At 50.8% G+C, this 23,955-nt stretch overlaps 21 non-coding genes across 21 annotated transcripts; all 21 read right to left on the reverse strand.

Annotated features, from left to right (window-relative positions):
- Nucleotides 1-29: 29 nt before the first annotated feature.
- Trnaa-ugc (transfer RNA alanine (anticodon UGC)) lies at nucleotides 30-102 on the reverse strand. Its single transcript has one exon. It is a non-coding gene; the product is annotated as a tRNA-Ala (tRNA).
- A 1,002-nt stretch (nucleotides 103-1,104) lies between these two features.
- Nucleotides 1,105-1,177, reverse strand: Trnaa-agc (transfer RNA alanine (anticodon AGC)). Its single transcript has one exon. It is a non-coding gene; the product is annotated as a tRNA-Ala (tRNA).
- Nucleotides 1,178-1,593: 416 nt separating this feature from the next.
- Nucleotides 1,594-1,666, reverse strand: Trnaa-ugc (transfer RNA alanine (anticodon UGC)). Its single transcript has one exon. It is a non-coding gene; the product is annotated as a tRNA-Ala (tRNA).
- Nucleotides 1,667-8,392: 6,726 nt separating this feature from the next.
- On the reverse strand, nucleotides 8,393-8,465 carry Trnaa-ugc (transfer RNA alanine (anticodon UGC)). The gene has a single exon. It is a non-coding gene; the product is annotated as a tRNA-Ala (tRNA).
- Nucleotides 8,466-9,467: 1,002 nt separating this feature from the next.
- On the reverse strand, nucleotides 9,468-9,540 carry Trnaa-agc (transfer RNA alanine (anticodon AGC)). Its single transcript has one exon. It is a non-coding gene; the product is annotated as a tRNA-Ala (tRNA).
- Nucleotides 9,541-9,956: 416 nt separating this feature from the next.
- Nucleotides 9,957-10,029, reverse strand: Trnaa-ugc (transfer RNA alanine (anticodon UGC)). The gene has a single exon. It is a non-coding gene; the product is annotated as a tRNA-Ala (tRNA).
- Nucleotides 10,030-11,030: 1,001 nt separating this feature from the next.
- Trnaa-agc (transfer RNA alanine (anticodon AGC)) lies at nucleotides 11,031-11,103 on the reverse strand. Its single transcript has one exon. It is a non-coding gene; the product is annotated as a tRNA-Ala (tRNA).
- A 416-nt stretch (nucleotides 11,104-11,519) lies between these two features.
- Trnaa-ugc (transfer RNA alanine (anticodon UGC)) lies at nucleotides 11,520-11,592 on the reverse strand. Its single transcript has one exon. It is a non-coding gene; the product is annotated as a tRNA-Ala (tRNA).
- A 1,491-nt stretch (nucleotides 11,593-13,083) lies between these two features.
- Nucleotides 13,084-13,156, reverse strand: Trnaa-ugc (transfer RNA alanine (anticodon UGC)). The gene has a single exon. It is a non-coding gene; the product is annotated as a tRNA-Ala (tRNA).
- Nucleotides 13,157-14,158: 1,002 nt separating this feature from the next.
- Nucleotides 14,159-14,231, reverse strand: Trnaa-agc (transfer RNA alanine (anticodon AGC)). Its single transcript has one exon. It is a non-coding gene; the product is annotated as a tRNA-Ala (tRNA).
- A 416-nt stretch (nucleotides 14,232-14,647) lies between these two features.
- Trnaa-ugc (transfer RNA alanine (anticodon UGC)) lies at nucleotides 14,648-14,720 on the reverse strand. Its single transcript has one exon. It is a non-coding gene; the product is annotated as a tRNA-Ala (tRNA).
- A 1,002-nt stretch (nucleotides 14,721-15,722) lies between these two features.
- Nucleotides 15,723-15,795, reverse strand: Trnaa-agc (transfer RNA alanine (anticodon AGC)). The gene has a single exon. It is a non-coding gene; the product is annotated as a tRNA-Ala (tRNA).
- Nucleotides 15,796-16,211: 416 nt separating this feature from the next.
- Nucleotides 16,212-16,284, reverse strand: Trnaa-ugc (transfer RNA alanine (anticodon UGC)). Its single transcript has one exon. It is a non-coding gene; the product is annotated as a tRNA-Ala (tRNA).
- Nucleotides 16,285-17,286: 1,002 nt separating this feature from the next.
- Trnaa-agc (transfer RNA alanine (anticodon AGC)) lies at nucleotides 17,287-17,359 on the reverse strand. The gene has a single exon. It is a non-coding gene; the product is annotated as a tRNA-Ala (tRNA).
- A 415-nt stretch (nucleotides 17,360-17,774) lies between these two features.
- On the reverse strand, nucleotides 17,775-17,847 carry Trnaa-ugc (transfer RNA alanine (anticodon UGC)). The gene has a single exon. It is a non-coding gene; the product is annotated as a tRNA-Ala (tRNA).
- Nucleotides 17,848-18,849: 1,002 nt separating this feature from the next.
- On the reverse strand, nucleotides 18,850-18,922 carry Trnaa-agc (transfer RNA alanine (anticodon AGC)). The gene has a single exon. It is a non-coding gene; the product is annotated as a tRNA-Ala (tRNA).
- A 416-nt stretch (nucleotides 18,923-19,338) lies between these two features.
- Trnaa-ugc (transfer RNA alanine (anticodon UGC)) lies at nucleotides 19,339-19,411 on the reverse strand. Its single transcript has one exon. It is a non-coding gene; the product is annotated as a tRNA-Ala (tRNA).
- A 1,002-nt stretch (nucleotides 19,412-20,413) lies between these two features.
- Nucleotides 20,414-20,486, reverse strand: Trnaa-agc (transfer RNA alanine (anticodon AGC)). Its single transcript has one exon. It is a non-coding gene; the product is annotated as a tRNA-Ala (tRNA).
- A 416-nt stretch (nucleotides 20,487-20,902) lies between these two features.
- Nucleotides 20,903-20,975, reverse strand: Trnaa-ugc (transfer RNA alanine (anticodon UGC)). The gene has a single exon. It is a non-coding gene; the product is annotated as a tRNA-Ala (tRNA).
- A 1,002-nt stretch (nucleotides 20,976-21,977) lies between these two features.
- Trnaa-agc (transfer RNA alanine (anticodon AGC)) lies at nucleotides 21,978-22,050 on the reverse strand. The gene has a single exon. It is a non-coding gene; the product is annotated as a tRNA-Ala (tRNA).
- A 416-nt stretch (nucleotides 22,051-22,466) lies between these two features.
- Trnaa-ugc (transfer RNA alanine (anticodon UGC)) lies at nucleotides 22,467-22,539 on the reverse strand. Its single transcript has one exon. It is a non-coding gene; the product is annotated as a tRNA-Ala (tRNA).
- Between the last annotated feature and the right edge of the window lie 1,416 nt (nucleotides 22,540-23,955).

Genomic DNA, 23,955 nt, shown 5'->3' on the forward strand with positions numbered 1-23,955 from the left:
AACACTTACCACGCACTGACCACAAAACATGGAGGCGCCGGGGCTTGAACCCGGGACCTTTCACATGCAAAGCGAACGCTCTACCAACTGAGCTACGCCCCCAAGCACAACCAAGCTGCGCTGTTCTCCATTCTTTACTACTCTTATGTGCACGGACACGATGGTTGGTTGGTTTGCAGGGCTGAAGGGAACAGAGTACAAAGGCGCGGACGCGTTCATATACACAAGAGTTCCAAGTAGTTTCGATGCTCTGGTATTACGACTGCAAATTCCGTCCGTTTTTAACGTCTTAAATTGAAGGGCCAGTCACAAGTTGCTCTGTTTTCACTCCATGTCGACAATCACACAGCACCTGAGGTAACAAGCACATCTGAAGCCCCATTGTGCACTCGACTGTTCATGCCAACTCACTGCCTCGCACTTTACTACTGTGTACCACTCTTGTCGTCCAACTGCAAAAGACTGGGCCACAACAAGTTTCCGCGTCTCCATTGCACTGCGCAAACTACGAAACGCTCCCCAAACATGGCACTCACCCATGCAGACGACTTTTCCGACTTTACACGACGCTCACGCTAGTGACAGCCTTATTTAGAGCTTGACGTCGCGCCCAAGCGAGTGAGCACATTTCGCCTACGGCTTAGGCCGCCCACCTAGTTTGGCTGCTCGGTGTCTGCAGGCAGCGAGGGGCTGCAAGCTTCCCGTATTCGCGCCTATGTCACCTCTGCTTGCTTGTCAGAGACAGAGTATCGCAAAACATACAACTCACTCCATGAATTGATTGCTACGGCATCTGTCATCAGCAGTCACAACTAGCAACACCAGTAGCAGCCGACTGCACGTAAAGAATTGGAATGTGCAGTGGGATTTTTGTGAATTCGGCGCAAGGCTCATCTTTCCGACATAGGTTTGAGAATCTTATGGGAACACGAGTACTGTTTCTAAATTAAGTGTAGTGGTTGGAGGAGGGTACTTCCTGCGCATTACAGCACGCTTGCCAATTGTGGCTGCTAATCGTTCGCTCGTATCTGCCTTGACACATTTTCTGGCTGTGAATTATTCCACTTGCATGGCAGTGTGCGCATGTTGGTGTGTTAAAAATTCTGGAGGCGCTGGGTATCGATCCCAGTACCTCTCGCATGCTAAGCGAGCGCTCTACCATCTGAGCTACGCCCCCTGCTGACGAACTGCGCTACATACAGCCATATCAATTGCACACACCCTTGCACTCCAATTATTCTGCAGACAAACACTACTCTCAATGTGTCTGTGAGGGTGTCTTTCAGGTTTCCTGCATTCTGTATCGAATCGTAGTTGGCCAAAATCAAAGTGGCACGCACGACGTCGAAAATAGCGTTCGGCCAACGCTCTGAGGTAGACGAAAGTGTTGTTCACTCTCTAGACTTCACTGAGGTTAGGCCGTTTTACCCAAGGCAGATTTGCACTCGATGACACCTCGACAACAGCCGGTCCTCACATTTACGTCTTGCTCTCCTTACGTCAGTATACGAGTCTGTGACGCTGGCTTTGCAACAGCTTGCGTGCCTTTAGGCTCGCCGCGACCAACACTTACCACGCACTGACCACAAAACATGGAGGCGCCGGGGCTTGAACCCGGGACCTTTCACATGCAAAGCGAACGCTCTACCAACTGAGCTACGCCCCCAAGCACAACCACGCTGCGCTGTTCTCCATTCTTTACTACTCTTATGTGCACGGACACGATGGTTGGTTGGTTTGCAGGGCTGAAGGGAACAGAGTACAAAGGCGCGGACGCGTTCATATACACAAGAGTTCCAAGTAGTTTCGATGCTCTGGTATTACGACTGCAAATTCCGTCCGTTTTTAACGTCTTAAATTGAAGGGCCAGTCACAAGTTGCTCTGTTTTCACTCCATGTCGACAATCACACAGCACCTGAGGTAACAAGCACATCTGAAGCCCCATTGTGCACTCGACTGTTCATGCCAACTCACTGCCTCGCACTTTACTACTGTGTACCACTCTTGTCGTCCAACTGCAAAAGACTGGGCCACAACAAGTTTCCGCGTCTCCATTGCACTGCGCAAACTACGAAACGCTCCCCAAACATGGCACTCACCCATGCAGACGACTTTTCCGACTTTACACGACGCTCACGCTAGTGACAGCCTTATTTAGAGCTTGACGTCGCGCCCAAGCGAGTGAGCACATTTCGCCTACGGCTTAGGCCGCCCACCTAGTGTGGCTGCTCGGTGTCTGCAGGCAGCGAGGGGCTGCAAGCTTCCCGTATTCGCGCCTATGTCACCTCTGCTTGCTTGTCAGAGACAGAGTATCGCAAAACATACAACTCACTCCATGAATTGATTGCTACGGCATCTGTCATCAGCAGTCACAACTAGCAACACCAGTAGCAGCCGACTGCACGTAAAGAATTGGAATGTGCAGTGGGATTTTTGTGAATTCGGCGCAAGGCTCATCTTTCCGACATAGGTTTGAGAATCTTATGGGAACACGAGTACTGTTTCTAAATTAAGTGTAGTGGTTGGAGGAGGGTACTTCCTGCGCATTACAGCACGCTTGCCAATTGTGGCTGCTAATCGTTCGCTCGTATCTGCCTTGACACATTTTCTGGCTGTGAATTATTCCACTTGCATGGCAGTGTGCGCATGTTGGTGTGTTAAAAATTCTGGAGGCGCTGGGTATCGATCCCAGTACCTCTCGCATGCTAAGCGAGCGCTCTACCATCTTTTTTTTTTTTTTTTTTTTTTTTTTTTTTTTTTTTTTTTTTTTTTTTTTTTTTTTGATCCAGTGATTACGGGGCTTGAACGCTACCCAATTTTTATTTTATTTTGCCTTTCGCAGGCAAGTGCTCTACCGACTTTTTTTGACAAAGAAAATTAGAATGTACTTCCGTAGCAACAACAGAACAAGAGTTCCTTCTATACTATGAAATAGAATTTGAAACCAAGACTGTGATGATAGATAATAAAGAAAGAAAAAAGTAACCAAATCCCGCACGCCATTCCATGTGCATGGCCCGTCTGCGTACAGATTCCATGTTCCAAATTGGTACAACATTTCGCAGCGTGTGGAGCCCCATTAAGGCGGTCATCCTCTGCCCGGTACTCCCCAACTGTGAGGGGGGTTATCGAAGACACTGCGCAAATAGTTCGCAAATAGTTGTCGGTATCGGGGTGTACACTCAAGTGTGCTATGACTGTCCTGGAGAAATTGCCAGTAATCAAGCACCATCTTCTCATCATCTCGAAAGAGGTAGTATATGGACATGCCTTTAAACCATGTGAGAGCGTGAGTCTTCGCAGGTGGGAAATAAGTATCCTCTGGACAAAGGAGGAGCCGTGGCTCAATTGTGCGAGGCGCGATACGGAGGTAGCAGGCGAGGATCTTCTGCACTAGCAGCCATACCTCTAACGCCGATCCACATGTTAAACGGTGTTCGTCAGTATCCACGAGGTGGCAACGTGGGCAAAGGGGGGAATCCGCCATCCCAATAACGTGCAGCCTTTGTCGTGTTACAATCTTCCCGTTCACCACCTGGTACCACGCGGCTCGTACCCGTGTGGGGAGGAACGACTTCTGGACCGCTCTCCACACTGCAGGCCATAGGGTCGTAGGGCTCTTCCTCTCAATCACATTGCGAGGTGTGGACCTTAGCAGCAGTCTGTAAAAGTCTCTCGCCTTGGGAGTGCGAGTGTTGGGAAGGTCTGGGTGCACGTAACTATACTCAAGAATAAATGCCGAGAGGTGCGAGAGTGAGGGTGTAATGTGTGCAACCGTGACAGGTGGCATAAGAGACGCCGGCAGCAATTCCTCTAACAAACGACCCGTAAGGGAAGCATCTTGGTGGGTCCACAATTTCATCATTGTGCACAAGTATAATGCTGTAGCCCTCGCTCGTACATTTATAAGTCCCAGTCCGCCATCAAGCGGAGGGAGGGTGAGTGTTTCGTAGCGGACTTTGAATAGGTGTCCGGCGGTAAGGTAATATCCAAACGCTGCTTGCAGTCTGTGTGCCATCGCTGTCGATATCGGTAGGACCTGGGCCATGTGGATCATCTTAGTCGCCACGTGAAGGTTGAGGTATTCCACACGCTGTAGGAGGTCCATCCGTCGAAGTAAGTTCCGGCGAACTTCTGTGCGTATTGCCTGTAGTAATCGTGCATAGTTCATGGCAGCCGTGCGGCGCACATCCTGTGTAAATGTTATGCCCAAGAACCGGATCTTGTTAACTAGTGGGAGTGGGGCTAAAGCGTCCTCCTGTAGACCTCTCCCAATCGGCATCGCTGCCGACTTGGCCACATTCATGAGGCTGCCCGCTGCCAAACCATAGCGATTGACCCATTGTATCACCGAGCGTACCTCGTCATCAGATCGGACAAGTAATAGAAGGTCATCAGCATATATTCGGCACTGAAAGGTATGATCCCTCAATGAAATGCCCGAGAGCCTGTTTTTCAACCCTCCGACAAGTGGTTCGAGTGCGATCGCGTAAAGAATCGTGGAGAGTGGGCATCCTTGGCGAACTGACCGTCGGATCGGAAAGGGACCCGCAATCCGTCCATTCACCAGTACACGGGATGCAGCTCCACGGAAAAGGCGCTGAAAGATGTCGATAAAGTCAGGCGGGAAGCCCATGCGGGCCATTACGGACAGAAGGAACTTGTGGTGAACTCTGTCGAAGGCGTGGTCGAAATCAATCGAGATCAGAGCAGCTCGAAGGCGACAGGATGTGGCGATGGCTATTAAATCCCTGCATTCACTGGTTGCCGTTTGCATGTTGGTCACTCCGCCCTGTGTCGTTTGCTCCATTGAGAGGAGCAGGGGCAGAACCTTCTTTATGCGGTTGGCGAGTAATCGGGCGAAGATTTTATAGTCCGAGTTAAGCATTGTAATGGGCCTGTAGTCCTCGACCGTCCGACCTCTGGAAGGCTTGTGTATCGGTATAAGGAGACCTTCCACGAATGCAGGTGGCACGTGGGAACCAGGGGTCATCAGTTCTTGGTACATGATGATCCATCGGGGCATCATGAGATCGCGGAAAGTACGATAAAACTCGAGCGGCAGTCCGTCTGGCCCGGGAGATTTGTGGAGTGCTCCCTTGTTAAGCGCGTCCTCGATGTCGTCTCGTGTAATTCCACCTAAAAGCGTCGCCGCTGCTGCATTGTCGAGGGTGTGCGACACGTGCTGCAGTATGTCGTGATCGTCCGCTCCCTCGTCCTCTGTATTCACATCGTCGTAAAACCGGCGATAGTGATCTGCGAAGGCTTCTGTAACCGCCGCCTGAGTTGTTACGACCCTACCACCCGGCAATACGAGGTCCGTGATCAGCTGCTGTCGGCGTCGGCGGCTGTCGAGCACGATGTGATGCATAGACGGGTTTTCTCCTTCCACTCGGTCTTGACGTCGCGATCGCACTACGACCCCCTCCAAACGTTTCCTCGTAAGACACAATATTTTACCTTTAATTCGGCGGCTTTCCATTTGTCGGTTTGGAGATGGTGGTTGGCTGTCGAGTTCGCGAAGCATCGTGTAATAAAAGTCCAATGTGTGACGATGCCAAGCCGCGGTATCTTTTCCGAATTGTGTTAGCACACGCCGAAAAGCTGGTTTTGCACAGTCCACCCACCATGCTAGAGTCGATGGGTATCGGGGAAGACGACGTTCGCAATCCAGCCAAGTGTTGGCGATAATCTGACGGCATTCCGGGGCTTGAAGATGTGCCACATTCAGCTTCCAGGGTCCTCGGCTGCGCCATATCCGCTGCTGTTGTAGAGTGAGTGGGCATATGAAAGCGCTATGATCGGAGAAGGCAAGCGGCCAACGTTCGGCGTCCAATAGTCCCGGCGCTAGAGCTCGTGAGACATAAATGCGGTCTAGGCGACTGGCTGAGTGACTAGTAAGGTATGTCGGCCCGGGACGGTCACCGTGCACTGTCTCCCACGTGTCGGTAAGAAGCAGGTCTCGAACCAGGAGCCGAAGTTCTTGACAAGTCGAGAAATGTGGGACTTGGTCTTTGGGGTGGAGCACACAGTTAAAGTCGCCGCCGAAGATATATTGATCGACGCGGCTGATGAAGAGGGGGGCGATATCCTCCGAGTAGAACAGCGATCGTTCGCGGCGTTGGTCAGTTCCTGATGGAGCGTAAATGTTAATGATGCGCGTGCCCAGTGCTGTGATCGCCAGCCCCCTTCCTGACGGAAGGTAAGTCACTTCTTCGATGGCAATGCCGTCGCGCACTAGTATTGCCGTACCGCTGCCATTCCGGTCCGCCGGTGACACATATGTCACATAACCGTAGAAAACGGGGAGGGCCGCTATATATACTTCTTGCAACAGGGCAATGTCAACATCCGACGAACGAAGCATCTCACGCAGCAACTGGATCTTCACTGCCGTTCGTATCGTGTTGAGGTTAAGCGTGGCGATACGATAAGCTTGTTGACGAACCGCAGGTGTTAAGTTATTCATTAAGACTGGAATTACCTATGACGCTTCTGACTGTATTGACACCTCCGCATCCCCCCAAACCTCACCTGCAGGCTGTTCTAGAGAGCCGGCGCCAACGCCGTGGGCCCTGTTGGCGTAACTTGCATGGTTCCTTCGTCGTCGTGGTCATCCGCCCACGTCGGGGAACTGAAAGCAAGATCGGCTTCCCTAGCGTCCTTAGGACACGGCATTGGTGCTTGCACTCCAGAAGGTGGTGGGCAGCATCTGTCCTGCATCTCGGCATCCGATTGTGCCACTGTAGATATATGTGGTTGGTCCTCAGTATCGTTCGATGATGCCACACTGCAGCAAATGGCGGCTGCCTCTGTGGTAGCGTCGTCATTGAAGGTGGAATCGTCATCCTCTGGAGGCGGTGTCGCATCCCGTTCGGAAGTTGCTCTACGCCTCCGCTTCCGTCGCTTCGGAGAGCGTTGCTTCCTGGTGTGTTCTTCTGCGTCAGACGATGGCAAAGATTCACGACGTTCCGGCACAAAGGCAGCCGTAGGAACAATAAGCGAATCGACGGCCATGCTATCTTCCTGTATGTTGTTACCCGTCGACGGAGGCGGCGGCATCGGAGTTGAATCCGTAGCTTGTGGAACGGGTGTGGCATCATCGCCCTGTATTGGAGCATGGAGCCGCGACACAGCAGTGGATGTCGGCTGTCGTGGTGAAGTGGTAGCTGTCGTGAGGGCTGCTGCATAAGTCACAGGAAGCAGCGTCGGCTGCGATGGCGGGTCCGCTTCAGCCGGCGGCAGTTGAGTGATGCGACGTTGCATACATTCTGATCTGAGGTGTCCCTCCTTCCCACAACCAGAGCAGGTCTTCGGTTGCCCATCGTAGATGACGATGGCACGGCAGCCACCGATAGTCAGATATGAAGGGACATGTCGTTTAAGTTCGATTCGGACCTGGCGGACGCCGTTCAGCACAGGATATGTCTGGAATTGCGTCCATTTTTCCGCAATATGATCATGGACCGTGCCGTAGGGGCGCAGCGCTGTCACGACGTCCTCCGCCGGTAGTTCGAAAGGAAGTTCGAAAATTCTGATCGTGCGAAGTCCCATGCCAGAATAATCGACGTGCACAGTCCCCACATTGCCATCAGCATGGCAGAAACGGAGGCCCTGTTTCGTGTCCCGAAGGATCCGTTCACATGTTGCGTCGTTGATGATCTTCACATATACGATACTGCTCACAATGGACAAGTGAATGCCGAGAATGTCGCTCGCTGGGATTTTAACTTCTTCCCGTAGAAATCGTTCGACTTCGAGTGCTTTGGGCCGTGCAAATTCGTTGCGGAACGTAAATTTGAGCGTCGATTTTCTGTATTGGTGCGCCATAGTGATCTATATGCTGAGTACGGCACGCGCGAAACGGCCGAGTACTATGTAAACAACACGAGCGCTCGCTCCGCGGCAGGAACACAAACAGCGCGTCCTCACCGCAGCACAGCCAAAGGCCAACTACCATCTGAGCTACGCCCCCTGCTGACGAACTGCGCTACATACAGCCATATCAATTGCACACACCCTTGCACTCCAATTATTCCGCAGACAAACACTACTCTCAATGTGTCTGTGAGGGTGTCTTTCAGGTTTCCTGCATTCTGTATCGAATCGTAGTTGGCCAAAATCAAAGTGGCACGCACGACGTCGAAAATAGCGTTCGGCCAACGCTCTGAGGTAGACGAAAGTGTTGTTCACTCTCTAGACTTCACTGAGGTTAGGCCGTTTTACCCAAGGCAGATTTGCACTCGATGACACCTCGACAACAGCCGGTCCTCACATTTACGTCTTGCTCTCCTTACGTCAGTATACGAGTCTGTGACGCTGGCTTTGCAACAGCTTGCGTGCCTTTAGGCTCGCCGCGACCAACACTTACCACGCACTGACCACAAAACATGGAGGCGCCGGGGCTTGAACCCGGGACCTTTCACATGCAAAGCGAACGCTCTACCAACTGAGCTACGCCCCCAAGCACAACCAAGCTGCGCTGTTCTCCATTCTTTACTACTCTTATGTGCACGGACACGATGGTTGGTTGGTTTGCAGGGCTGAAGGGAACAGAGTACAAAGGCGCGGACGCGTTCATATACACAAGAGTTCCAAGTAGTTTCGATGCTCTGGTATTACGACTGCAAATTCCGTCCGTTTTTAACGTCTTAAATTGAAGGGCCAGTCACAAGTTGCTCTGTTTTCACTCCATGTCGACAATCACACAGCACCTGAGGTAACAAGCACATCTGAAGCCCCATTGTGCACTCGACTGTTCATGCCAACTCACTGCCTCGCACTTTACTACTGTGTACCACTCTTGTCGTCCAACTGCAAAAGACTGGGCCACAACAAGTTTCCGCGTCTCCATTGCACTGCGCAAACTACGAAACGCTCCCCAAACATGGCACTCACCCATGCAGACAACTTTTCCGACTTTACACGACGCTCACGCTAGTGACAGCCTTATTTAGAGCTTGACGTCGCGCCCAAGCGAGTGAGCACATTTCGCCTACGGCTTAGGCCGTCCACCTAGTGTGGCTGCTCGGTGTCTGCAGGCAGCGAGGGGCTGCAAGCTTCCCGTATTCGCGCCTATGTCACCTCTGCTTGCTTGTCAGAGACAGAGTATCGCAAAACATACAACTCACTCCATGAATTGATTGCTACGGCATCTGTCATCAGCAGTCACAACTAGCAACACCAGTAGCAGCCGACTGCACGTAAAGAATTGGAATGTGCAGTGGGATTTTTGTGAATTCGGCGCAAGGCTCATCTTTCCGACATAGGTTTGAGAATCTTATGGGAACACGAGTACGGTTTCTAAATTAAGTGTAGTGGTTGGAGGAGGGTACTTCCTGCGCATTACAGCACGCTTGCCAATTGTGGCTGCTAATCGTTCGCTTGTATCTGCCTTGACACATTTTCTGGCTGTGAATTATTCCACTTGCATGGCAGTGTGCGCATGTTGGTGTGTTAAAAATTCTGGAGGCGCTGGGTATCGATCCCATTACCTCTCGCATGCTAAGCGAGCGCTCTACCATCTGAGCTACGCCCCCTGCTGACGAACTGCGCTACATACAGCCATATCAATTGCACACACCCTTGCACTCCAATTATTCCGCAGACAAACACTACTCTCAATGTGTCTGTGAGGGTGTCTTTCAGGTTTCCTGCATTCTGTATCGAATCGTAGTTGGCCAAAATCAAAGTGGCACGCACGACGTCGAAAATAGCGTTCGGCCAACGCTCTGAGGTAGACGAAAGTGTTGTTCACTCTCTAGACTTCACTGAGGTTAGGCCGTTTTACCCAAGGCAGATTTGCACTCGATGACACCTCGACAACAGCCGGTCCTCACATTTACGTCTTGCTCTCCTTACGTCAGTATACGAGTCTGTGACGCTGGCTTTGCAACAGCTTGCGTGCCTTTAGGCTCGCCGCGACCAACACTTACCACGCACTGACCACAAAACATGGAGGCGCCGGGGCTTGAACCCGGGACCTTTCACATGCAAAGCGAACGCTCTACCAACTGAGCTACGCCCCCAAGCACAACCAAGCTGCGCTGTTCCCATTCTTTACTACTCTTATGTGCACGGACACGATGGTTGGTTGGTTTGCAGGGCTGAAGGGAACAGAGTACAAAGGCGCGGACGCGTTCATATACACAAGAGTTCCAAGTAGTTTCGATGCTCTGGTATTACGACTGCAAATTCCGTCCGTTTTTAACGTCTTAAATTGAAGGGCCAGTCACAAGTTGCTCTGTTTTCACTCCATGTCGACAATCACACAGCACCTGAGGTAACAAGCACATCTGAAGCCCCATTGTGCACTCGACTGTTCATGCCAACTCACTGCCTCGCACTTTACTACTGTGTACCACTCTTGTCGTCCAACTGCAAAAGACTGGGCCACAACAAGTTTCCGCGTCTCCATTGCACTGCGCAAACTACGAAACGCTCCCCAAACATGGCACTCACCCATGCAGACGAATTTTCCGACTTTACACGACGCTCACGCTAGTGACAGCCTTATTTAGAGCTTGACGTCGCGCCCAAGCGAGTGAGCACATTTCGCCTACGGCTTAGGCCGCCCACCTAGTGTGGCTGCTCGGTGTCTGCAGGCAGCGAGGGGCTGCAAGCTTCCCGTATTCGCGCCTATGTCACCTCTGCTTGCTTGTCAGAGACAGAGTATCGCAAAACATACAACTCACTCCATGAATTGATTGCTACGGCATCTGTCATCAGCAGTCACAACTAGCAACACCAGTAGCAGCCGACTGCACGTAAAGAATTGGAATGTGCAGTGGGATTTTTGTGAATTCGGCGCAAGGCTCATCTTTCCGACATAGGTTTGAGAATCTTATGGGAACACGAGTACTGTTTCTAAATTAAGTGTAGTGGTTGGAGGAGGGTACTTCCTGCGCATTACAGCACGCTTGCCAATTGTGGCTGCTAATCGTTCGCTCGTATCTGCCTTGACACATTTTCTGGCTGTGAATTATTCCACTTGCATGGCAGTGTGCGCATGTTGGTGTGTTAAAAATTCTGGAGGCGCTGGGTATCGATCCCAGTACCTCTCGCATGCTAAGCGAGCGCTCTACCATCTGAGCTACGCCCCCTGCTGACGAACTGCGCTACATACAGCCATATCAATTGCACACACCCTTGCACTCCAATTATTCCGCAGACAAACACTACTCTCAATGTGTCTGTGAGGGTGTCTTTCAGGTTTCCTGCATTCTGTATCGAATCGTAGTTGGCCAAAATCAAAGTGGCACGCACGACGTCGAAAATAGCGTTCTGCCAACGCTCTGAGGTAGACGAAAGTGTTGTTCACTCTCTAGACTTCACTGAGGTTAGGCCGTTTTACCCAAGGCAGATTTGCACTCGATGACACCTCGACAACAGCCGGTCCTCACATTTACGTCTTGCTCTCCTTACGTCAGTATACGAGTCTGTGACGCTGGCTTTGCAACAGCTTGCGTGCTTTTAGGCTCGCCGCGACCAACACTTACCACGCACTGACCACAAAACATGCAGGCGCCGGGGCTTGAACCCGGGACCTTTCACATGCAAAGCGAACGCTCTACCAACTGAGCTACGCCCCCAAGCACAACCAAGCTGCGCTGTTCTCCATTCTTTACTACTCTTATGTGCACGGACACGATGGTTGGTTGGTTTGCAGGGCTGAAGGGAACAGAGTACAAAGGCGCGGACGCGTTCATATACACAAGAGTTCCAAGTAGTTTCGATGCTCTGGTATTACGACTGCAAATTCCGTCCGTTTTTAACGTCTTAAATTGAAGGGCCAGTCACAAGTTGCTCTGTTTTCACTCCATGTCGACAATCACACAGCACCTGAGGTAACAAGCACATCTGAAGCCCCATTGTGCACTCGACTGTTCATGCCAACTCACTGCCTCGCACTTTACTACTGTGTACCACTCTTGTCGTCCAACTGCAAAAGACTGGGCCACAACAAGTTTCCGCGTCTCCATTGCACTGCGCAAACTACGAAATGCTCCCCAAACATGGCACTCACCCATGCAGACGACTTTTCCGACTTTACACGACGCTCACGCTAGTGACAGCCTTATTTAGAGCTTGACGTCGCGCCCAAGCGAGTGAGCACATTTCGCCTACGGCTTAGGCCGCCCACCTAGTGTGGCTGCTCGGTGTCTGCAGGCAGCGAGGGGCTGCAAGCTTCCCGTATTCGCGCCTATGTCACCTTTGCTTGCTTGTCAGAGACAGAGTATCGCAAAACATACAACTCACTCCATGAATTGATTGCTACGGCATCTGTCATCAGCAGTCACAACTAGCAACACCAGTAGCAGCCGACTGCACGTAAAGAATTGGAATGTGCAGTGGGATTTTTGTGAATTCGGCGCAAGGCTCATCTTTCCGACATAGGTTTGAGAATCTTATGGGAACACGAGTACTGTTTCTAAATTAAGTGTAGTGGTTGGAGGAGGGTACTTCCTGCGCATTACAGCACGCTTGCCAATTGTGGCTGCTAATCGTTCGCTCGTATCTGCCTTGACACATTTTCTGGCTGTGAATTATTCCACTTGCATGGCAGTGTGCGCATGTTGGTGTGTTAAAAATTCTGGAGGCCTTGGGTATCGATCCCAGTACCTCTCGCATGCTAAGCGAGCGCTCTACCATCTGAGCTACGCCCCCCGCTGACGAACTGCGCTACATACAGCCATATCAATTGCACACACCCTTGCACTCCAATTATTCCGCAGACAAACACTACTCTCAATGTGTCTGTGAGGGTGTCTTTCAGGTTTCCTGCATTCTGTATCGAATCGTAGTTGGCCAAAATCAAAGTGGCACGCACGACGTCGAAAATAGCGTTCGGCCAACGCTCTGAGGTAGACGAAAGTGTTGTTCACTCTCTAGACTTCACTGAGGTTAGGCCGTTATACCCAAGGCAGATTTGCACTCGATGACACCTCGACAACAGCCGGTCCTCACATTTACGTCTTGCTCTCCTTACGTCAGTATACGAGTCTGTGACGCTGGCTTTGCAACAGCTTGCGTGCCTTTAGGCTCGCCGCGACCAACACTTACCACGCACTGACCACAAAACATGCAGGCGCCGGGGCTTGAACCCGGGACCTTTCACATGCAAAGCGAACGCTCTACCAACTGAGCTACGCCCCCAAGCACAACCAAGCTGCGCTGTTCTCCATTCTTTACTACTCTTATGTGCACGGACACGATGGTTGGTTGGTTTGCAGGGCTGAAGGGAACAGAGTACAAAGGCGCGGACGCGTTCATATACACAAGAGTTCCAAGTAGTTTCGATGCTCTGGTATTACGACTGCAAATTCCGTCCGTTTTTAAGGTCTTAAATTGAAGGGCCAGTCACAAGTTGCTCTGTTTTCACTCCATGTCGACAATCACACAGCACCTGAGGTAACAAGCACATCTGAAGCCCCATTGTGCACTCGACTGTTCATGCCAACTCACTGCCTCGCACTTTACTACTGTGTACCACTCTTGTCGTCCAACTGCAAAAGACTGGGCCACAACAAGTTTCCGCGTCTCCATTGCACTGCGCAAACTACGAAACGCTCCCCAAACATGGCACTCACCCATGCAGACGACTTTTCCGACTTTACACGACGCTCACGCTAGTGACAGCCTTATTTAGAGCTTGACGTCGCGCCCAAGCGAGTGAGCACATTTCGCCTACGGCTTAGGCCGCCCACCTAGTGTGGCTGCTCGGTGTCTGCAGGCAGCGAGGGGCTGCAAGCTTCCCGTATTCGCGCCTATGTCACCTCTGCTTGCTTGTCAGAGACAGAGTATCGCAAAACATACAACTCACTCCATGAATTGATTGCTACGGCATCTGTCATCAGCAGTCACAACTAGCAACACCAGTAGCAGCCGACTGCACGTAAAGAATTGGAATGTGCAGTGGGATTTTTGTGAATTCGGCGCAAGGCTCATCTTTCCGACATAGGTTTGAGAATCTTATGGGAACACGAGTACTGTTTCTAAATTAAGTGTAGTGGTTGGAGGAGGGTACTTCCTGCGCATTACAGCACGCTTGCCAATTGTGGCTGCTAATCGTTCGCTCGTATCTGCCTTGACACATTTTCTGGCTGTGAATTATTCCACTTGCATGGCAGTGTGCGCATGTTGGTGTGTTAAAAATTCTGGAGGCGCTGGGTATCGATCCCAGTACCTCTCGCATGCTAAGCGAGCGCTCTACCATCTGAGCTACGCCCCCTGCTGACGAACTGCGCTACATACAGCCATATCAATTGCACACACCCTTGCACTCCAATTATTCCGCAGACAAACACTACTCTCAATGTGTCTGTGAGGGTGTCTTTCAGGTTTCCTGCATTCTGTATCGAATCGTAGTTGGCCAAAATCAAAGTGGCACGCACGACGTCGAAAATAGCGTTCGGCCAACGCTCTGAGGTAGACGAAAGTGTTGTTCACTCTCTAGACTTCACTGAGGTTAGGCCGTTTTACCCAAGGCAGATTTGCACTCGATGACACCTCGACAACAGCCGGTCCTCACATTTACGTCTTGCTCTCCTTACGTCAGTATACGAGTCTGTGACGCTGGCTTTGCAACAGCTTGCGTGCCTTTAGGCTCGCCGCGACCAACACTTACCACGCACTGACCACAAAACATGGAGGCGCCGGGGCTTGAACCCGGGACCTTTCACATGCAAAGCGAACGCTCTACCAACTGAGCTACGCCCCCAAGCACAACCAAGCTGCGCTGTTCTCCATTCTTTACTACTCTTATGTGCACGGACACGATGGTTGGTTGGTTTGCAGGGCTGAAGGGAACAGAGTACAAAGGCGCGGACGCGTTCATATACACAAGACTTCCAAGTAGTTTCGATGCTCTGGTATTACGACTGCAAATTCCGTCCGTTTTTAACGTCTTAAATTGAAGGGCCAGTCACAAGTTGCTCTGTTTTCACTCCATGTCGACAATCACACAGCACCTGAGGTAACAAGCACATCTGAAGCCAAATTGTGCACTCGACTGTTCATGCCAACTCACTGCCTCGCACTTTACTACTGTGTACCACTCTTGTCGTCCAACTGCAAAAGACTGGGCCACAACAAGTTTCCGCGTCTCCATTGCACTGCGCAAACTACGAAACGCTCCCCAAACATGGCACTCACCCATGCAGACGACTTTTCCGACTTTACACGACGCTCACGCTAGTGACAGCCTTATTTAGAGCTTGACGTCGCGCCCAAGCGAGTGAGCACATTTCGCCTACGGCTTAGGCCGCCCACCTAGTGTGGCTGCTCGGTGTCTGCAGGCAGCGAGGGGCTGCAAGCTTCCCGTATTCGCGCCTATGTCACCTCTGCTTGCTTCTCAGAGACAGAGTATCGCAAAACATACAACTCACTCCATGAATTGATTGCTACGGCATCTGTCATCAGCAGTCACAACTAGCAACACCAGTAGCAGCCGACTGCACGTAAAGAATTGGAATGTGCAGTGGGATTTTTGTGAATTCGGCGCAAGGCTCATCTTTCCGACATAGGTTTGAGAATCTTATGGGAACACGAGTACTGTTTCTAAATTAAGTGTAGTGGTTGGAGGAGGGTACTTCCTGCGCATTACAGCACGCTTGCCAATTGTGGCTGCTAATCGTTCGCTCGTATCTGCCTTGACACATTTTCTGGCTGTGAATTATTCCACTTGCATGGCAGTGTGCGCATGTTGGTGTGTTAAAAATTCTGGAGGCGCTGGGTATCGATCCCAGTACCTCTCGCATGCTAAGCGAGCGCTCTACCATCTGAGCTACGCCCCCTGCTGACGAACTGCGCTACATACAGCCATATCAATTGCACACACCCTTGCACTCCAATTATTCCGCAGACAAACACTACTCTCAATGTGTCTGTGAGGGTGTCTTTCAGGTTTCCTGCATTCTGTATCGAATCGTAGTTGGCCAAAATCAAAGTGGCACGCACGACGTCGAAAATAGCGTTCGGCCAACGCTCTGAGGTAGACGAAAGTGTTGTTCACTCTCTAGACTTCACTGAGGTTAGGCCGTTTTACCCAAGGCAGATTTGCACTCGATGACACCTCGACAACAGCCGGTCCTCACATTTACGTCTTGCTCTCCTTACGTCAGTATACGAGTCTGTGACGCTGGCTTTGCAACAGCTTGCGTGCCTTTAGGCTCGCCGCGACCAACACTTACCACGCACTGACCACAAAACATGGAGGCGCCGGGGCTTGAACCCGGGACCTTTCACATGCAAAGCGAACGCTCTACCAACTGAGCTACGCCCCCAAGCACAACCAAGCTGCGCTGTTCTCCATTCTTTACTACTCTTATGTGCACGGACACGATGGTTGGTTGGTTTGCAGGGCTGAAGGGAACAGAGTACAAAGGCGCGGACGCGTTCATATACACAAGAGTTCCAAGTAGTTTCGATGCTCTGGTATTACGACTGCAAATTCCGTCCGTTTTTAACGTCTTAAATTGAAGGGCCAGTCACAAGTTGCTCTGTTTTCACTCCATGTCGACAATCACACAGCACCTGAGGTAACAAGCACATCTGAAGCCCCATTGTGCACTCGACTGTTCATGCCAACTCACTGCCTCGCACTTTACTACTGTGTACCACTCTTGTCGTCCAACTGCAAAAGACTGGGCCACAACAAGTTTCCGCGTCTCCATTGCACTGCGCAAACTACGAAACGCTCCCCAAACATGGCACTCACCCATGCAGACGACTTTTCCGACTTTACACGACGCTCACGCTAGTGACAGCCTTATTTAGAGCTTGACGTCGCGCCCAAGCGAGTGAGCACATTTCGCCTACGGCTTAGGCCGCCCACCTAGTGTGGCTGCTCGGTGTCTGCAGGCAGCGAGGGGCTGCAAGCTTCCCGTATTCGCGCCTATGTCACCTCTGCTTGCTTGTCAGAGACAGAGTATCGCAAAACATACAACTCACTCCATGAATTGATTGCTACGGCATCTGTCATCAGCAGTCACAACTAGCAACACCAGTAGCAGCCGACTGCACGTAAAGAATTGGAATGTGCAGTGGGATTTTTGTGAATTCGGCGCAAGGCTCATCTTTCCGACATAGGTTTGAGAATCTTATGGGAACACGAGTACTGTTTCTAAATTAAGTGTAGTGGTTGGAGGAGGGTACTTCCTGCGCATTACAGCACGCTTGCCAATTGTGGCTGCTAATCGTTCGCTCGTATCTGCCTTGACACATTTTCTGGCTGTGAATTATTCCACTTGCATGGCAGTGTGCGCATGTTGGTGTGTTAAAAATTCTGGAGGCGCTGGGTATCGATCCCAGTACCTCTCGCATGCTAAGCGAGCGCTCTACCATCTGAGCTACGCCCCCCGCTGACGAACTGCGCTACATACAGCCATATCAATTGCACACACCCTTGCACTCCAATTATTCCGCAGACAAACACTACTCTCAATGTGTCTGTGAGGGTGTCTTTCAGGTTTCCTGCATTCTGTATCGAATCGTAGTTGGCCAAAATCAAAGTGGCACGCACGACGTCGAAAATAGCGTTCGGCTAACGCTCTGAGGTAGACGAAAGTGTTGTTCACTCTCTAGACTTCACTGAGGTTAGGCCGTTTTACCCAAGGCAGATTTGCACTCGATGACACCTCGACAACAGCCGGTCCTCACATTTACGTCTTGCTCTCCTTACGTCAGTATACGAGTCTGTGACGCTGGCTTTGCAACAGCTTGCGTGCCTTTAGGCTCGCCGCACCAACACTTACCACGCACTGACCACAGAACATGCAGGCGCCGGGGCTTGAACCCGGGACCTTTCACATGCAAAGCGAACGCTCTACCAACTGAGCTACGCCCCCAAGCACAACCAAGCTGCGCTGTTCTCCATTCTTTACTACTCTTATGTGCACGGACACGATGGTTGGTTGGTTTGCAGGGCTGAAGGGAACAGAGTACAAAGGCGCGGACGCGTTCATATACACAAGAGTTCCAAGTAGTTTCGATGCTCTGGTATTACGACTGCAAATTCCGTCCGTTTTTAACGTCTTAAATTGAAGGGGCAGTCACAAGTTGCTCTGTTTTCACTCCATGTCGACAATCACACAGCACCTGAGGTAACAAGCACATCTGAAGCCCCATTGTGCACTCGACTGTTCATGCCAACTCACTGCCTCGCACTTTACTACTGTGTACCACTCTTGTCGTCCAACTGCAAAAGACTGGGCCACAACAAGTTTCCGCGTCTCCATTGCACTGCGCAAACTACGAAACGCTCCCCAAACATGGCACTCACCCATGCAGACGACTTTTCCGACTTTACACGACGCTCACGCTAGTGACAGCCTTATTTAGAGCTTGACGTCGCGCCCAAGCGAGTGAGCACATTTCGCCTACGGCTTAGGCCGCTCACCTAGTGTGGCTGCTCGGTGTCTGCAGGCAGCGAGGGGCTGCAAGCTTCCCGTATTCGCGCCTATGTCACCTCTGCTTGCTTGTCAGAGACAGAGTATCGCAAAACATACAACTCACTCCATGAATTGATTGCTACGGCATCTGTCATCAGCAGTCACAACTAGCAACACCAGTAGCAGCCGACTGCACGTAAAGAATTGGAATGTGCAGTGGGATTTTTGTGAATTCGGCGCAAGGCTCATCTTTCCGACATAGGTTTGAGAATCTTATGGGAACACGAGTACGGTTTCTAAATTAAGTGTAGTGGTTGGAGGAGGGTACTTCCTGCGCATTACAGCACGCTTGCCAATTGTGGCTGCTAATCGTTCGCTCGTATCTGCCTTGACACATTTTCTGGCTGTGAATTATTCCACTTGCATGGCAGTGTGCGCATGTTGGTGTGTTAAAAATTCTGGAGGCGCTGGGTATCGATCCCAGTACCTCTCGCATGCTAAGCGAGCGCTCTACCATCTGAGCTACGCCCCCTGCTGACGAACTGCGCTACATACAGCCATATCAATTGCACACACCCTTGCACTCCAATTATTCCGCAGACAAACACTACTCTCAATGTGTCTGTGAGGGTGTCTTTCAGGTTTCCTGCATTCTGTATCGAATCGTAGTTGGCCAAAATCAAAGTGGCACGCACGACGTCGAAAATAGCGTTCGGCCAACGCTCTGAGGTAGACGAAAGTGTTGTTCACTCTCTAGACTTCACTGAGGTTAGGCCGTTTTACCCAAGGCAGATTTGCACTCGATGACACCTCGACAACAGCCGGTCCTCACATTTACGTCTTGCTCTCCTTACGTCAGTATACGAGTCTGTGACGCTGGCTTTGCAACATCTTGCGTGCCCTTAGGCTCGCCGCGACCAACACTTACCACGCACTGACCACAAAACATGGAGGCGCCGGGGCTTGAACCCGGGACCTTTCACATGCAAAGCGAACGCTCTACCAACTGAGCTACGCCCCCAAGCACAACCAAGCTGCGCTGTTCTCCATTCTTTACTACTCTTATGTGCACGGACACGATGGTTGGTTGGTTTGCAGGGCTGAAGGGAACAGAGTACAAAGGCGCGGACGCGTTCATATACACAAGAGTTCCAAGTAGTTTCGATGCTCTGGTATTACGACTGCAAATTCCGTCCGTTTTTAACGTCTTAAATTGAAGGGGCAGTCACCAGTTGCTCTGTTTTCACTCCATGTCGACAATCACACAGCACCTGAGGTAACAAGCACATCTGAAGCCCCATTGTGCACTCGACTGTTCATGCCAACTCACTGCCTCGCACTTTACTACTGTGTACCACTCTTGTCGTCCAACTGCAAAAGACTGGGCCACAACAAGTTTCCGCGTCTCCATTGCACTGCGCAAACTACGAAACGCTCCCCAAACATGGCACTCACCCATGCAGACGACTTTTCCGACTTTACACGACGCTCACGCTAGTGACAGCCTTATTTAGAGCTTGACGTCGCGCCCAAGCGAGTGAGCACATTTCGCCTACGGCTTAGGCCGCCCACCTAGTGTGGCTGCTCTGTGTCTGCAGGCAGCGAGGGGCTGCAAGCTTCCCGTATTCGCGCCTATGTCACCTCTGCTTGCTTGTCAGAGACAGAGTATCGCAAAACATACAACTCACTCCATGAATTGATTGCTACGGCATCTGTCATCAGCAGTCACAACTAGCAACACCAGTAGCAGCCGACTGCACGTAAAGAATTGGAATGTGCAGTGGGATTTTTGTGAATTCGGCGCAAGGCTCATCTTTCCGACATAGGTTTGAGAATCTTATGGGAACACGTGTACTGTTTCTAAATTAAGTGTAGTGGTGGGAGGAGGGTACTTCCTGCGCATTACAGCGCGCTTGCCAATTGTGGCTGCTAATCGTTCGCTCGTATCTGCCTTGACACATTCTCTGGCTGTGAATTATTCCACTTGCATGGCAGTGTGCGCATGTTGGTGTGTTAAAAATTCTGGAGGCGCTGGGTATCGATCCCAGTACCTCTCGCATGCTAAGCGAGCGCTCTACCATCTGAGCTACGCCCCCTGCTGACGAACTGCGCTACATACAGCCATATCAATTGCACACACCCTTGCACTCCAATTATTCCGCAGACAAACACTACTCTCAATGTGTCTGTGAGGGTGTCTTTCAGGTTTCCTGCATTCTGTATCGAATCGTAGTTGGCCAAAATCAAAGTGGCACGCACGACGTCGAAAATAGCGTTCGGCCAACGCTCTGAGGTAGACGAAAGTGTTGTTCACTCTCTAGACTTCACTGAGGTTAGGCCGTTTTACCCAAGGCAGATTTGCACTCGATGACACCTCGACAACAGCCGGTCCTCACATTTACGTCTTGCTCTCCTTACGTCAGTATACGAGTCTGTGACGCTGGCTTTGCAACAGCTTGCGTGCCTTTAGGCTCGCCGCGACCAACACTTACCACGCACTGACCACAAAACATGCAGGCGCCAGGGCTTGAACCCGGGACCTTTCACATGCAAAGCGAACGCTCTACCAACTGAGCTATGCCCCCAAGCACAACCAAGCTGCGCTGTTCTCCATTCTTTACTACTCTTATGTGCACGGACACGATGGTTGGTTGGTTTGCAGGGCTGAAGGGAACAGAGTACAAAGGCGCGGACGCGTTCATATACACAAGAGTTCCAAGTAGTTTCGATGCTCTGGTATTACGACTGCAAATTCCGTCCGTTTTTAACGTCTTAAATTGAAGGGCCAGTCACAAGTTGCTCTGTTTTCACTCCATGTCGACAATCACACAGCACCTGAGGTAACAAGCACATCTGAAGCCCCATTGTGCACTCGACTGTTCATGCCAACTCACTGCCTCGCACTTTACTACTGTGTACCACTCTTGTCGTCCAACTGCAAAAGACTGAGCCACAACAAGTTTCCGCGTCTCCAATGCACTGCGCAAACTACGAAACGCTCCCCAAACATGGCACTCACCCATGCAGACGACTTTTCCGACTTTACACGACGCTCACGCTAGTGACAGCCTTATTTAGAGCTTGACGTCGCGCCCAAGCGAGTGAGCACATTTCGCCTACGGCTTAGGCCGCCCACCTAGTGTGGCTGCTCGGTGTCTGCAGGCAGCGAGGGGCTGCAAGCTTCCCGTATTCGCGCCTATGTCACCTCTGCTTGCTTGTCAGAGACAGAGTATCGCAAAACATACAACTCACTCCATGAATTGATTGCTACGGCATCTGTCATCAGCAGTCACAACTAGCAACACCAGTAGCAGCCGACTGCACGTAAAGAATTGGAATGTGCAGTGGGATTTTTGTGAATTCGGCGCAAGGCTCATCTTTCCGACATAGGTTTGAGAATCTTATGGGAACACGTGTACTGTTTCTAAATTAAGTGTAGTGGTGGGAGGAGGGTAGTTCCTGCGCATTACAGCACGCTTGCCAATTGTGGCTGCTAATCGTTCGCTCGTATCTGCCTTGACACATTTTCTGGCTGTGAATTATTCCACTTGCATGGCAGTGTGCGCATGTTGGTGTGTTAAAAATTCTGGAGGCGCTGGGTATCGATCCCAGTACCTCTCGCATGCTAAGCGAGCGCTCTACCAGCTGAGCTACGCCCCCTGCTGACGAACTGCGCTACATACAGCCATATCAATTGCACACACCCTTGCACTCCAATTATTCCGCAGACAAACACTACTCTCAATGTGTCTGTGAGGGTGTCTTTCAGGTTTCCTGCATTCTGTATCGAATCGTAGTTGGCCAAAATCAAAGTGGCACGCACGACGTCGAAAATAGCGTTCGGCCAACGCTCTGAGGTAGACGAAAGTGTTGTTCACTCTCTAGACTTCACTGAGGTTAGGCCGTTTTACCTAAGGCAGATTTGCACTCGATGACACCTCGACAACAGCCGGTCCTCACATTTGCGTCTTGCTCTCCTTACGTCAGTATACGAGTCTGTGACGCTGGCTTTGCAACATCTTGCGTGCCTTTAGGCTCGCCGCGACCAACACTTACCACGCACTGACCACAAAACATGGAGGCGCCGGGGCTTGAACCCGGGACCTTTCACATGCAAAGCGAACGCTCTACCAACTGAGCTACGCCCCCAAGCACAACCAAGCTGCGCTGTTCTCCATTCTTTACTACTCTTATGTGCACGGACACGATGGTTGGTTGGTTTGCAGGGCTGAAGGGAACAGAGTACAAAGGCGCGGACACGTTCATATACACAAGAGTTCCAAGTAGTTTCGATGCTCTGGTATTACGACTGCAAATTCCGTCCGTTTTTAACGTCTTAAATTGAAGGGGCAGTCACAAGTTGCTCTGTTTTCACTCCATGTCGACAATCACACAGCACCTGAGGTAACAAGCACATCTGAAGCCCTATTGTGCACTCGACTGTTCTTGCCAACTCACTGCCTCGCACTTTACTACTGTGTACCACTCTTGTCGTCCAACTGCAAAAGACAGGGCCACAACAAGTTTCCGCGTCTCCATTGCACTGCGCAAACTACGAAACGCTCCCCAAACATGGCACTCACCCATGCAGACGACTTTTCCGACTTTACACGACGCTCACGCTAGTGACAGCCTTATTTAGAGCTTGACGTCGCGCCCAAGCGAGTGAGCACATTTCGCCTACGGCTTAGGCCGCCCACCTAGTGTGGCTGCTCGGTGTCTGCAGGCAGCGAGGGGCTGCAAGCTTCCCGTATTCGCGCCTATGTCACCTCTGCTTGCTTGTCAGAGACAGAATATCGCAAAACATACAACTCACTCCATGAATTGATTGCTACGGTATCTGTCATCAGCAGTCACAACTAGCAACACCAGTAGCAGCCGACTGCACGTAAAGAATTGGAATGTGCAGTGGGATTTATGTGAATTCGGCGCAAGGCTGATCCTTCCGACATAGGTTTGAGAATCTTATGGGAACACGTGTACTGTTTCTAAATTAAGTGTAGTGGTGGGAGGAGGGTACTTCCTGCGCATTACAGTACGCTTGCCAATTGTGGCTGCTAATCGTTCGCTCGTATCTGCCTTGACACATTTTCTGGCTGTGAATTATTCCACTTGCATGGCAGTGTGCGCATGTTGGTGTGTTAAAAATTCTGGAGGCGCTGGGTATCGATCCCAGTACCTCTCGCATGCTAAGCGAGCGCTCTACCATCTTTTTTTTTTTTTTTTTTTTTTTTTTATAAAACCTTTATTAAAAAAAAACAATGTTACACATTGCAAATACATTCTAAGTTAAACATACATGTAGTTATTTAAACAAAGCGGTTTGATCATTTCAATTGCGCTGACATTAAGGAAAGACAACAGAAGATTGTGTTACTGACTAAATCACCAGAAGAATTAAATTAAACATAAATACTTGAGAATGGCGGAAAGGAGATATATAACAAAGTTGACTAGCCTTCCAACTACACTTTCTGGACATTAAGTGAATCTAAGTATTTGAAGTGATCAGATCTATATAATCAGTCTTTTCACTGCAAAAATGAACAGCGCAATGTGCCAGCC

The sequence above is a fragment of the Schistocerca serialis genome, chromosome 10, assembly GCF_023864345.2.
Source record: "Schistocerca serialis cubense isolate TAMUIC-IGC-003099 chromosome 10, iqSchSeri2.2, whole genome shotgun sequence".
In the NCBI taxonomy this organism is placed as follows: Eukaryota; Metazoa; Arthropoda; class Insecta; order Orthoptera; family Acrididae; genus Schistocerca; species Schistocerca serialis.